At 43.0% G+C, this 13830-nt stretch overlaps 1 protein-coding gene across 2 annotated transcripts in view; it reads right to left on the reverse strand.

Moving 5' to 3' along the window:
* LOC126356019 (sphingosine kinase 1-like) overlaps nt 1-13830 on the reverse strand; it is a 433028-nt gene that overhangs the window by 287557 nt on the left and 131641 nt on the right. The gene's annotated exons all lie outside the window — the stretch shown is intronic.

Here is a 13830-nt window from a genome sequence, read left to right on the forward strand (position 1 = left end):
AAATGCGTACTATCGCGTTTCTGACTTTATGGTCGGATTGTAGCCTATCGCGATAACGGTTTATCGTATCGCGACATAGTTCCTCTCTTTGGTCGAGATCCAATGACTGTTAGCAGAATATCGAATCGATGGGTTCAAGAGGGCAATACGGAACTCCGTGCTGCATCTCAACGGCCTCGTATCACTAACAGTCGAGATGACAGGCATCTTATGTGCATGGCTGTAACGGATTGTGCTGGAGCACGGACGATCAGCTCAGAGACCATAGCTGATGTTACCCTTGACGCTGCATCACAGACAGGAGCGCCTGCGATGGTGTACTCAACGACGAACCTGGGTGCACGAATGGCAAAACGTAATTTTTTCGGATGAATCCAGGTTCTGTTTACAGCATCATGAAGGTCCGTGGGGTGAATGGGCATTGGAAGCGTGTAATCGTCATCGCCATACTGGCGTATCACCTGGCGTGATGGTATGGCGTGCCATTGGTTGCACGTCGCAGTCACCTCTTGTTCGTATTGACGGCACTTTGAACAGTGGACGTTACATTTCAGATGTGTTACGACCCTTGGCTCTACCCTTCATTCGATCCCAGCGAAACCCTACATTTCAGCAGGATAATGCACGACCGCATGTTGCAGGTCCTGTACGGGCTTTTCTGGATACAGAAAATGTTCGACTGCTGACCTGGCCACCACATTCCCCAGATCTCTCACCAATTGAAAACGCCTGGTCAATGGTGGCCGAGCAACTGGCTCGTCACAATACGCCAGTCTCTACGCTTGATGAACTGTGGTATCGTCTTGAAGCTCCATGGGCAGCTGTACCTGTACACGCCATCCAACCTCTGTTTGACTCAATGCCCAGGAGTATTAAGGCCGTTATTACGGCCAGAGGTGGCTGTTCTGGGTACTGATTTCTCAGGATCTATGCACCCAAATTGCGTAAAAATGTACTCACATGTCAGTTGCAGTATAATATATTTGTCCAATGAATGCCCGTTTATCATCTACATTTCTTCTTGGTGTAGCAATTTTAAGGGCCTGTAGTGTATATTATGAACGTCGATAGATGCTTTTGGTAGACTCTTATGTTATTCAGTAACTGCAAAAACAATTTGCAGTTTCAGCAACAGACGGCCAAATATAGGACACGTGTCGAAGATGGATATATGCTGTTATCGACTTGAAGGAATAGGGCAGTGATCCCTATCTCATTTACGATCTGCTCCTGCTTCAGGGACGTGCGCTGAAGAATTCATTCAGGAACTGTGCATACAATACGGCCGCTGATGTGTGTGCGCGCAACACAGGAGGCTTTCAGCGGTAACGCCACCGTGGCCCTGAATTGTAGATCAGTCACGGGATCTTCACTTCGAGGACACAGCCCAGTTTACATCCTAAATAGAAAGCAGATATTTCACTTAGTAAGACGATGAAACCCTTCTCCTCCCGCCAGGTATTTGTGTGAGGGTTGTCTTCGGAGGACTCAGTGCCTACTGTGTGTGGGATCACACACCTTTACATGGAGCCACAGATCTTTACGTCATCCATGTCCAACCCTAACTGCTTCGGGCTGTTCAGACTCTCATAAAACTTACGGTAAAATTATCCATACCATAGATGCACCTAAAATGAGTACTTTGAGGTAAGGAACTGATCGTCAGAACCGAAAATGCAGTTTTTATTGGCATAGACAACTTACAATTTGCACCAACAGCTAATGCTAGCTGTTTACATGGTCAACAGAACACTTGAATATTTTTTATCTAAAAGATGTGAAACGAGTAACTTTACAGGGTAAACACTGTTGATATGTTTTAACGTAAATTAATATAATTTGTAGTTGTACTCGTGAAGCTACATTTGAAAACAAGTTTTTTTTTGGATACCAGTTTTTAAATGAACATTCGTTTATGTAAAGGAAGAAATTTTCCAGAATAAATTATTTTATCTCACATTTAAAATTTGCTTTGCTGTTTGTCAGACTTTATAATTACTGGGCAAATGATTAAACGTTTCTGTTGCTGCGAACTGAACTCTTTTCTAAGCCTCTGGCAGCTTTAATAAAGGGTAATAATGATCATTTTTCTTCTTCTGTCCTCGGCACGAACATCACTATCTTATCAATTTGTTATGGGTTATCTGTGACGATATCCGTTACCGAAAACGTACGAGCTGCAGTTAATTTGTCTGACTCCTTGGAAGGTACCTACAAGACAACTGCGGATGAACACCACATATAATTCTCAAGGCTCGGTTTTATGCAAACGATACTTTATTTCTAATTGATGAGTTACATCAGAAAATTATTTCATAAGACATTATCGAGTGAAAATTTGCAAAATACATTAGGAAACTGATTCGTTTCTAGCAACTATACGAAGAACAACAATAGCTGAATATAACTGTTTGTGTAGTTCAGTAATATGTTTCTTCGGTTCAAGTTTTCATCAATACGCACACCCAAAAATGTTCGTTATCCCTATCCTGTTACATTCAGATCCAACGCAATGGAAACATAATTTAGACAAACTATTGACGCTTTCGAAACGATTTAATTTTTTTCAAAGAAATCGTACTCTAATGGGGAGGTTATAGTTAAGTCTCCCAGCCACAGAAACATCGTGAAATCTACAGTGTAATAACCGTCACCCATCATTCTTCTAACCTCCCTTGCAAATTACTCCAATCTCCTTACGATATCTTCGACATTGATAACTAATGGTGAAAATTTCTGTAGTTATCACAACTAAAATCGTAATGGACGTTAGAAATGTCAGCACATTAGCTTCAGACTCCAGCATCTCAGTTATAACGCGGGAGAAGGAAACAGATCACTAATGTGAGCTTTTTGGCCTGCGTCTTTTCCCCAAATGCATAAATGCCATTACCGAAGATTAAGAAATGTCTTATTCATGAGTGGGGGGAAAAACCGGCTGCTCTCTAGCCGCTAAAAATTCCACTACTCCAAATAGGAGGTATCAGAGCCCATTTTCCTACTGCCTGCCGCAGTACTTGTCAGGTTCTTGTTGAGCATTTGTGTCACTGACATCTTGATTTTCTCTAAGAAAGCGTATGTTACCAAGCTGCATCAGGAAAGTAGACAGGATATTTGTGCACGCTCCTTGCTTTCAAAACTCCTGATTTGGAAGTTCTGAAGCCATCTGAGCGGTACTCCACAAAGTGGGTCAGCATCTCTGCACACTGCTGGCTGCTATGGGTGACTCAACGTTACTCATGCTTATAGTGGTCGCAAACGTCAGGTGGTAAGTGGTAGCAGAGGTCAAAGATCGGGAAGGCAACATGAGAGTGATTCATCTGAAACATTTATTGGACATAATGAGTTCGCAACGCATAAGACATGAATACAGCACTAATGTTAGAACAGATGCTTGAAGTTTACGGGAATGACCTGCTCAGACACCTACGAACAGTCAGTTCAAAATGAGCAGGCACCACATCATGCTGGAACCACTTGCTGCGTCTCACATTTGCAGGAACATTATCGAGCAAGCCAGGAAGAACTTGTTTCAGACAGGTCTGATAATTAGCGGCAGTCAAGAGAAACGGTACAATGAGATGACAAAATTCATATGGTACCTCCTAATAGTATGTTGGACCTCCTTTCGTCCGGCTTACTGCAGCATCTCGACGTGGCATGGATTCAACAAATCGTTGGAAGTTCCCTGCAAAAATACTGAGCCACGCTCCCTCTATAGTCTCTATTGCGAAAGTGTTGCCGGTACTGGTTTTTGTACATGAACTGACCTCTCGATTGCATCCCACAGGTATTCGATGGGTGACCAAATAATTCACTCGAATTGTCCATATTGTTCTTCAGACTAACTGCGAACAATTGTGGCCCGGTGACGTGGCGCATTGTCATCCACAAGAATTCCATCGTTGTTTGGGAACATAACATCCATGAATGGTTGTAAAAGGTCTCCAAGTAGCCGACCATAACCATTCGCAATCCATGATCGATTCAGTTGCACCAGTCGATCCAGGCCATCCCATGTAAACCCAGCCCACACCATTATGGTACCGCCAACAGCTTGCACAGTACCTTGTTGACAACTAAGGTCCATGGCTTCGTTGTGACTGCGCCACACTCGAACCGTATCATCAGCTGTTACTGAAATCGGGACTCATCTGATCAGGTTGCAGTTCTCCAGTCATCTAGGGTGCAATGGGTATGGTCACGATCCCAGGATGGGCAGCACAGGAGATTTTGTGCTGTTAGCAAAGGCACTTGCGCCGGTCGTCTGCTGTCTTAACCTGTTAAAGCCAAATTTAGCAGCACTGCTCTGGCGGGTAACGTTCGCCGTACGTCCCACATTGGATTGCCTGTCTATTAGCACTGACAACGACGCTGCTCTCGGGCGTTAAGTGAAGGCCCCTCCAACACTCGTGTGCTACATCACCTAGCGGCGTACGACGGCGTTTGCGTCCATGGGTTACTATGAAAGTCTCAATCCTTATGACGTGTCCCACCTAAACCACAAGTTTGTCGTAACATTTCTGCGGTTCGATGGAGATGTAGCTGTAGACGAGAATGCAAGAAAGTAGAACGAATGACTGCCGCGTGTGTTGTCCAAGGTGCCCGAGAAAGCCTACACGTGTCTCAAAGTTGTTTGTCACTGGCAGAGTCCTCTGTAATTAAGTAACTTGTTGCCATACGGACAGCGCTGACGACGCTTTGTCGAGTCGATAGCCGGCACGAGGAAGTGATTAAAAGCGGCGTAGGGCGATGAGTGTGTGCCGGCTGCACTGAAGGGAAACGAGTTCGATACAAGGCCGGCGTAGCGGACGTTGCGACAGCTGTTGGAGCGCGACCTACAGACACTGTGATCCGCTCGAGGAGAGCAGACACCTGCACTGGTCACTAGTGCATACAGGTGATAACATGTATACGCACGCCGTTCCGTCTCTAGTCGCCACTTTGTTTCTTACAGCATACGAAAAGAAAGTATTATATATATAGGAGCATGAGCAGCGCCGGTTGGAATAGCCACAAAATGGGCTGCCAACCTTTCAGATTTTAAATTAAATAACTAAAATAACTAAAAATTTCCTCAACTCTTCGTCTATTTTTAGAAGTAAATTTCCTTGACGTATTTTGTGACACATCTTACGACATGCAAATGACCTGTACAGTGAAGGAAATATTACGCATTGCATGACTGATATGCTTTCGGCACGTGCAAAGGATGAAAGAAACTGGAACTCACACAAATTGTTTGGAAATTACAGTATACGGAAGGAGAACTGTTGGAAATCTCAGAAGAAAGTGGCTGAAAAAAAAAATACGAAGACCACCTTCAGAAAGGAGTAACACTGCAAGATATAAAAAGAGAGGGAGTTTGTAATGAGAACACATGGAGGCATATTGTCAACAATGGTCCTACCAGGCTCGCTGAAAGACGCGATATATTACGTTGTATTTTCAGTCACACGCGAAAGCCAAAAACAAACTCATTTAAACGATAACTTGGTACAGTGCTGTAATTACTAGCTACAGGGTCCGGAAAGGAAGTGTTACACTTTTCAAAACATTCTAACACATTAATTTTTTAAATAAATTCAATGTTTATATATCTCGAAGATCACAAAGACAATGCAATTTAATAAAGATAAAGCACAAACAAGGATGCACTGCAATTCAAGTGCGAAATATACCATCCCAATGGCGCCGTTCTTGCTCAGGCATTTTTGCACCCGAGTGGAATAATTGTCCATACATCTTTCAAGAATAGCAGAGGAATTTCTCGTGTAATGACTTCTGAAAGAGCTTCAAGAGTCAGTTGATTTTCAATGCCAGTCGGAGATTTCATGTAGCCCTATAAGAAATAATCGCACGCTGGCCGTTATGGCCAAGCGCTTTTATGCGCTTCATTTCGGAACCGCGCTGCTGCTACGGTCGCAGGTTCAAAGTCTGCCTCGGGCATGGATGTGTGTAATGTCCTTAGGGTAGTTCTGTTTAAGTAATTCTAGGTCCAGGGCCTGATGATCTCTGATGTTAAGTCCCATAGTGCTTAGAGGCATTTGAACCAGTTTGAAATAATCGTAAGGACAAAGATCTGGAGATCGAGGAGGTCACTCCACATCCCCACGCAAAGAAATGAGACGACCTGGAAAAAATTCCTTTAGAAAAGCCATGGGCGGTCTTGAGTTATGGGAAGTAGCACCATCCTGTCGAAACCACAGATCATCGTGGCCAGTCTGACAACTTTTCAGTTCTGGCATCGAAAATTCTGCCATCGTCCTGAGGTAACGCTATGAGTTGACAGTCACTGTGCGTCCATATTCTCGGAAAAAGTAGGACCCAATGATGCCACCTGGGGCTAATCCACATTACACAGTCATTTTCTCGTGGAGTTCCCCGATTATTTTCCGACCAGTACCGTCAATTTTGATTGTTCACAGCACCTGATAAGTGAAAATTAGTCTCATCACTCATTATTAGAATACTGTCATTTTCAAAGGTTTCCAGCATCCCTTCTGCCAACATATGCCGCCGTACATAGCCATTTTGCTTCAGTTGTTGAACCACCATGATTTTAAAAGGATGAAAGTTGAGCTCAAAGTGCAAAATGCGGCCAACTGGCCTGTACGAAACGTGAAAAGCGCCAGCGTGTATACCGCTGAACGCCGAGGGCTAGTCTCAACAACTTGAACTTACTTTATGTTTTCTGCTGCCCTAACTGTCTGGACAGCTCCCCGACCTGTTCCAAGTAGTTCCTCTTATTCTGAAGTTACTGAACCACTTTATTAAGCTGGCCGCTGTGGACGAGCGGTTCTAGGAGCTGTTACGGTCGCAGGTTCGAATCCTGCATCGGGCATGGATGTGTGTGATGTCCTTAGGTTAGTCAGGTTTAAGTAGTTCTAAATCTAGGGGACTGATGACCTCAGACGTTAAGTACCATAGTGCTTAGAGCCATTTAAGCCACTTTGTTATTGTTCGGCTAAATTGGACAGCACTGTGTCGACCAACATTGAACTGTTTGTGAAATCTTCGCTGCATCTGCACTACTAGATGACCGGTTGTAACAATGATGTCGTAAAGAAAGAAGCATTATTCAATTGACCCAGGCTCCATCGTTACTCAAATGGCAACTAACAACGAATGTATATACGCTAGTCAGCTCACCACTTACGTTTTGGCGGACTCTGAAATGTAACACCTCTGCCGAATCACATATAATGGTGTTTCACGTCAAGAGCTCTTGTGTCCTCGTTCGACCATTTCAGATTTCGTTCATATTTTACGTTCCGGTTTGTTAAACTATTCGTAACAATTTCTAGCTTATTAATCTTAATAGTTTGTATGAGCCTGTTGATTGAAGGGCTACAAAATGTCGCAGGCGCACTTCAAAAATTTTGGTCAAGTTCGAAGTGTCAATAGTTGGGCTAAAGCTATAGAACCTGGAATGATGGCTGACCAACTTGCGATTCTGCACATTCTGTATTATGTGTCAGGCGTTACTTTTAAAAAGAAGTGTTTGAAAGTTACTTTCGCGCAATTTTTTTAAGGCGACACCAGCTTCCACGCCGGCCGGAGTGGCCGAGCGGTTCTAGGCGCTATAGTCTGGAACCGAGAGACCGCTACGGTCGCAGGTTCGAAACCTGCCTCGGGCATGGATGTGTGTGATGTCCTTAGGTTAGTTAGGTTTAAGTAGTTCTAAGTTCTAGGGGCTGATGACCTCCTCAGGAGTTAAGTCCCATAGTGCTCAGAGCCATTTTTGAACCAGCTTCCACAAATCTGAAAAACTACACACCCAACAGTGATCAAACTTACGGGTACCGTAAACAAGGCGCTAGGTAAAACGGTTGCAAAACCAGAGCCTCTTAAACGAACTACTTGAAGAAATCAAGCAAGCTAAATTTTTGCCGTGACAAAATTTATTCACGACCTTAAGTGCCGCTTGGAGCAAAAATCTTATAACAGCCCGTACTTCACAGTCGGCGGGACTCACGATTATCGGAGGCATCTTAAACACTCAGGACATAACGCAAACAAAGAAGAATCAGACTGTAATGGCGTCAGTGCGTAGACTAAGGTACAACTTTCATGTAAAAATAAAATTATTGAGATATCTGAGCACGTCTTTTTTATTTTCAAAACGGCACTTACTTACAAAAAAAAAAAAAAAAAAAAAAAAAAAAAACAGGCCTCGTAGATACCGGTACTGTCTGTAGTTGTCTTTCTACGAACTTTAGATTTTTGCCTGTCGGGATTTCATGCGTAATTGAACAGTTGAGGTATTTATATTCAGTTCAGTATACATCATAAAACTAGGAGAAAATGAAACTCTACCCATGTAAAATCAGATCGTCCTTGATTCGTAACCAGTAACGCTTCTGCGGAATGTAGCTTAATATTGATACTTAATACGGTTAAAATGGACTACGTAAATGCCTTTCCATCTTGTAGCAAAAATATCGATAACGATATTAAAGTCACCATCATGCAATCTGCCCTTAGAAGTGGTAATGCCTTCACAATCCTTGACGACTTATCTCAACGCACCTTTACCAAAGTAATCTAAGGCCAGTCTTCGTTCAGTCTACTTCAAAAACTTGTCGTGAGTCCTATATCGGATCGCAGAATTCCTTGAATGGAAAGAACCTGTTGATGCTAAAGGCCACATACCGAGGAGTCAAGACGTATATTGCTCCCTCCTACGTATATCTCGCGAAGTGACCATGAGGATAAAATCAGAGAGATTAGAGCCCACACAGAGGCATACCGACACTCCTCCTTTCCACGAACCATACGAGACTGGAATATAAGGGAGAACCGATAGAGATGCTCAAGGTACCCTCCGCCACACACCGTCAGGTGGCTTGCGGAGTATGGATGTAGATGTAGATGTACTGTGCTTGTATTGATCAATACATTGGTATCTCAATGAAGAGAGCACGAAAATAAATGACCAATGGGATAACGTCAGATTTTCCAACGGACTATTCGCGGATGCAACGTCACAAACTGAAGCTAAAAGCAGGTAGACCATTCGCGGTTCACCGCTCGGAAGAAAAAAAAAAAAAAAAAAAAAAAAAAAAAAAAAATGATTATGAGACTATGGAACTTAACTGCTGAGGTCATCAGTCCCCTAGAACTTAGAACTACTTAAACCTAACTAACCTAAGGACATCACACACATCCATGCCCGAGGCAGGATTCGAACCTGCGACCGTAGCGGTCGCGCGGTTCCAGACTGTAGCGCGCAGAACCGCTCGTCCACTCCGGCCGGCGCCGCTCGGTATATGGATTCCAATCGACCCGTAACATACACAAATCCAACCTATTGCGTATAAAAAGGTAGAAAGACCCGTTATTGTATGATTACTGGACTGCCGAATAATAGCTGGACGGAGTAACAATCATTAAATATCTGGAAGTACACCTATGGCGAGATTTAAAATAGAACGACTAAAGTGTAATCAACCAAAGAAGGAGATAGCTTAAACATCATCGTTCGACAGGCACTTGATCTGGGACGCTTATCAGATAAAATTGATAGATGAAACAGAGAAGATAGAACAGCAGCGCGTTTCGTCAAAAATGTGTGGGAATTCCTAAGGGGACACACTGCTGAGGTCATCGGTCCCTAGACTTACACACTATTTAAACTCACTTAAACTAACTTATGCTAACAACAACAAACACACACACACACACACACACACACACACACACACACACACACATGCCCACATGCCCGAAAGAGGACTCGAACCTCCGACGAGAGGGGCTGCGTGTTTCATCACAGGTTCGATTATTAAGCGCGAAAACGACACGGAGATGTTTGTCCAGATCCAGAAGCAGACGCTACAGGAGAGGCATTGTGCACCACGATTGGTTTGCTGTTAAAATTCAAGAGCGTCAACAAATACATTGCTTTGCTCATGTATACATCGCACGAAAACTATGAAGGTACAATTAGATAAATTCGAGCTCACAAGGAAGTTTCGTTCTTCCTGCAGACTATTGATTGGAAACGCAAGGGGAAAGGGAATAAAGGGGAGGAGGAAGCGACAAAGAGGCACACAAAGTATTCGCCGTGCACAAGGTGGCTTGCGGAGAAAGCCTACGACCGCAGTGAATCATGCAATGTTTTCGTAAGCAATGTCTTCACAAGTCCAAAACATCAGAACCTGCGTTGCTCTTAATTTTACTCCAGTCGATGAAAAGCGTTAATATGTTCATTTTCACAAAACTCAAACTTTGATTCGCATTATGCAGAGCCGACAAATGGGTGAAACCGTAAATAAAATAAAGGGGCCCACGGGACCGGATAATCACACCGACAGGTTCGTTCTTTATCCGTTCAAGGCGTTACTGGGGGCCCCGAAAGGTTAGGAAAGTTGTTAGGACGTCACTATCAGCCATTATTATCCGCTTCTGAAACTGTAGCTGTTACTAACTTAATTCTTCAAGAATATCCTCAGCTGTTTTCGTGAGCCTGAATGGACACTGTTGCAGCCCTCTAGCCAAACAAAAGCCTATTGCAGTACCAAGAGGCGAAACCATGTCCTCCATATGGAAGTGACTAACGTTGAATGCTCACTTGATATATTAATCACTAGTGCCGAAAAGAATACTAAATTAAATTAGGAATAAAACCAACTGGATTCCGATAGTTACTTTGTGGAAATCAGTCAACGCTTACGTTTGTCGGAACAGATGAGCCCGAGAAAAAAAAAAGCGGTAAAAATTATAAACGTTTACATGAACTAATGAAGTTAATACATGAATATTTTAGATTTCGTACACATAAAGTTTTATTTCTAGTTCATTTTCACATATCAGAAAAGCTGTTTATCAATAACAACTTCTTGATACGGTATCTACAGATCTGTTTGTGATTATGTACTTGTTTTTGTTAGTTGCGGGATACTTGCTTTGGAGCGAAACAAAAGGAATGCTGAATGTTAGATGACGAACAAAGAAGAAATATTTTTATTCGTGAACTCCTACACATGTTCTAGACAATAACTGTACTGTTTCTAAGCATTAAGCTAACACCATAAGCCGTCACTGTTGATTAATACCTAACGTATATTTCTGGAATACCAATAACAAATTCGTGTTTTACACCTAACACGGTCCAAGAACAAATACATTTGTACAGATTGGGATAAAAGTACCTGAGTGAACATTTCCGATGTGAAAATTATGATTCTCTTCTGAGTCACAATTTAAAAAATAACAAAGTTCCATTTTTCTCTAAACTCCTTAACACTATTACTACTTACATTACGTGAAATAAACTGATTCAGGAAACAAAATACATTGACATATTGGATAACTCGGCGATGGAGACACGTGGAACTAGTTGTAACCAGTTTCTGTCCGTAAGTTCTGTTGATCAATTACTTGTCCGTTGCCGCATAATATGACTACAGTATTGCTGTACGACGGAAGATCACTGAGATTGTGTCTGGTGATTAATTTGTAAAAGTAAAATTCTGGACACCACAACACGTCAAAGTATTACTCGTACTGCAAACTATTTTTAAACCGAAGTTACAATGTGGAAGTGAAAAAAAAAATGAAATACGCTATACTGATTTCAGATATACGGTATTCATTGCCAGTAAACAGTCCTGTATTTCAATAAAGCATTCAGTTCAAATGCCAAAGGCGTTGTGCATAATGATGTTATGCCAGTTGCAGTGAAGCATGAGAATTCTGAGCTCCAAAAATATTCCTCTCGCTCGGTATCCTCCAAAGTTACCCCTTAGTTAAAAACAATATTACATTACTTATCTGTGGAAGACAATTTGCATCCACCTTATGGACATGAACCTCACTATATTTTTAGTCACAGAGACCGAAATATCGCTTTTTTCGCCTTAAAGAAGAAAGACGAGTCCATTTGGCGGCAATATCACTAGCGCTGGGTTACAGTCTCTGTGGACAAGAGAGGAAACGGCCGTTTCTGGTAAAGCAAGTGAGATATAACGAATAAAATAGCTCTGGTACCTTATTATGGTGATGCAGGGGGGAGGGGGTGGCGGCGGCACAATTGCCGGCACGCAGCCAATCATGACGGACAAGGCTCTGAATGTAGCTAAGAACACTCTACAAAAATTTAACACGTTAATACTGTGTCTGGATGCCTCTAGCCTTTATAATGGCGTCTTCTACAGAGGGACTGCCATAGATGTGATTTCCATTGTTTGGTAGAAGAAAGTCCCGCCCAATACGAAGCTAACTCTATGAGCTGCCTGCGAACCTGTTCAACAATATCGAAGTGAAGTTCAAAATGCCTCACTGTTCCAAAATATCACCAGTGCTCAGACGACAGACACGTACATTTACAGCAGTATGTGCAACTAAGAAAAAATAATAAAAAGAATCCACTGGTGTTGGCGAAACTGCACTGAAAAAATTATGGGTAAGAAAAGAAGAAAATTGATTTTTCTCAGGCAGAGTTCTTTTCCACAACATTTTTAACCATACTTTCCTTCCAAAAAGCAAAATACACTCCCGTCACAGGATCTGTTGCCCTCGTAGACGATATGACAAGCAGCTATTGCAATCGCTTTAGTTCGCTATTGTTACTCTGTTGAGAATGAGCAGACTCAGCGCCATACATGCGCAACCCCCCACCCCCTTCCGTCGGAGGTCAGTCCCCCCCCCCCCCCTTGCGGCATGGATGTCTGTGTATATCTTTGCGTAAGTTAGCTTAAGTAGCGTGTAAGTCTAGGGACCGATGACCTCAGCAGTTTCGTCCCTTAAAAATTCACACACATTTTTTTCAGCACCATACAATGTATTTAGAGACGGTTGTTGGCCTTCTTTGTCGTGTGCCACTTTGGTTCGCATGCATGTAACTGGTTGATATGAATGTAATCTGCGCTAAGGAATACAGGAGAGAAGCTACGCCTCCGTGGGCGAGAACAATAGTATGATGGTGCTCGACACAGGTGCAACAACCAGTTCAGATCCCGAAAGTCGAACCCGTTCTCGTCAACAGCAGTTGGCTGGCTTGCGGAGTAGAGCTGGTGACAATGTGCCTGGTCATCACATCTCTCGACAGTGTCCAGCATTAAATCTGAAACCTGTCTGCGAGAAGACATTTTATATGATGACGAAGCATAATGACAAACGATAGACACCCTTAGACGTTGTTACTTTAGAAGTGGCCTCGTTGTCCTAAGACGCCATATCCTTAACTATGGTGCTCAGGTATTTAAGCTGATAGCCCTCTTAATGCACCGTCGCCGCCGCCGCCACCATCATCATTCACCAGACTACGCACTATTCAAGCACAATTTGAGGGCGAAAGGTGTAAATCTGCACAAAGAACGGAAACATGTCAGTTGTCAGAGCTAGAGGGGTTGGTGAGTATTATAGAAACACAGTGGTAAATGTATGCTTGAATATAAACGCAGATCTAGCCAAGCCTGCAAGTTGCGCTATTATATTTGACGACGAACGGCACCTGTGAAATGTCTTCAGTACATTGCAAGTGTCAGTCCTGGTGAGGAAAGTGTTCTGTGTAGTTGTAAGTGCATTATGTCGAAGCTAAGTGACTTCGAACGTGGACAAATTGTTTGTGTTCATATGGAGGGTGCTTCCGTAACTTAGGTAGCCGGAGTGTTTGGTCTTTCATGAGGCACCATATTGGAGATTTATATCGCATACAGGGAAAGCGGAAAATCAATATTCGCCAAGGCACAAGGAGCGGACGGAAGCGTGTGTTCAGTGATCTTGACAGACGGTTGCTGAAGAGGATTGTGACGAAAAGTAAAACGACGCGTCGATCTACGTTACCCCAATTTCTTATCGTCTGGTTCTTGTACAAAAGACAAT

This window comes from Schistocerca gregaria, chromosome 3, assembly GCF_023897955.1.
Source record: "Schistocerca gregaria isolate iqSchGreg1 chromosome 3, iqSchGreg1.2, whole genome shotgun sequence".
Classification (NCBI taxonomy): Eukaryota; Metazoa; Arthropoda; class Insecta; order Orthoptera; family Acrididae; genus Schistocerca; species Schistocerca gregaria.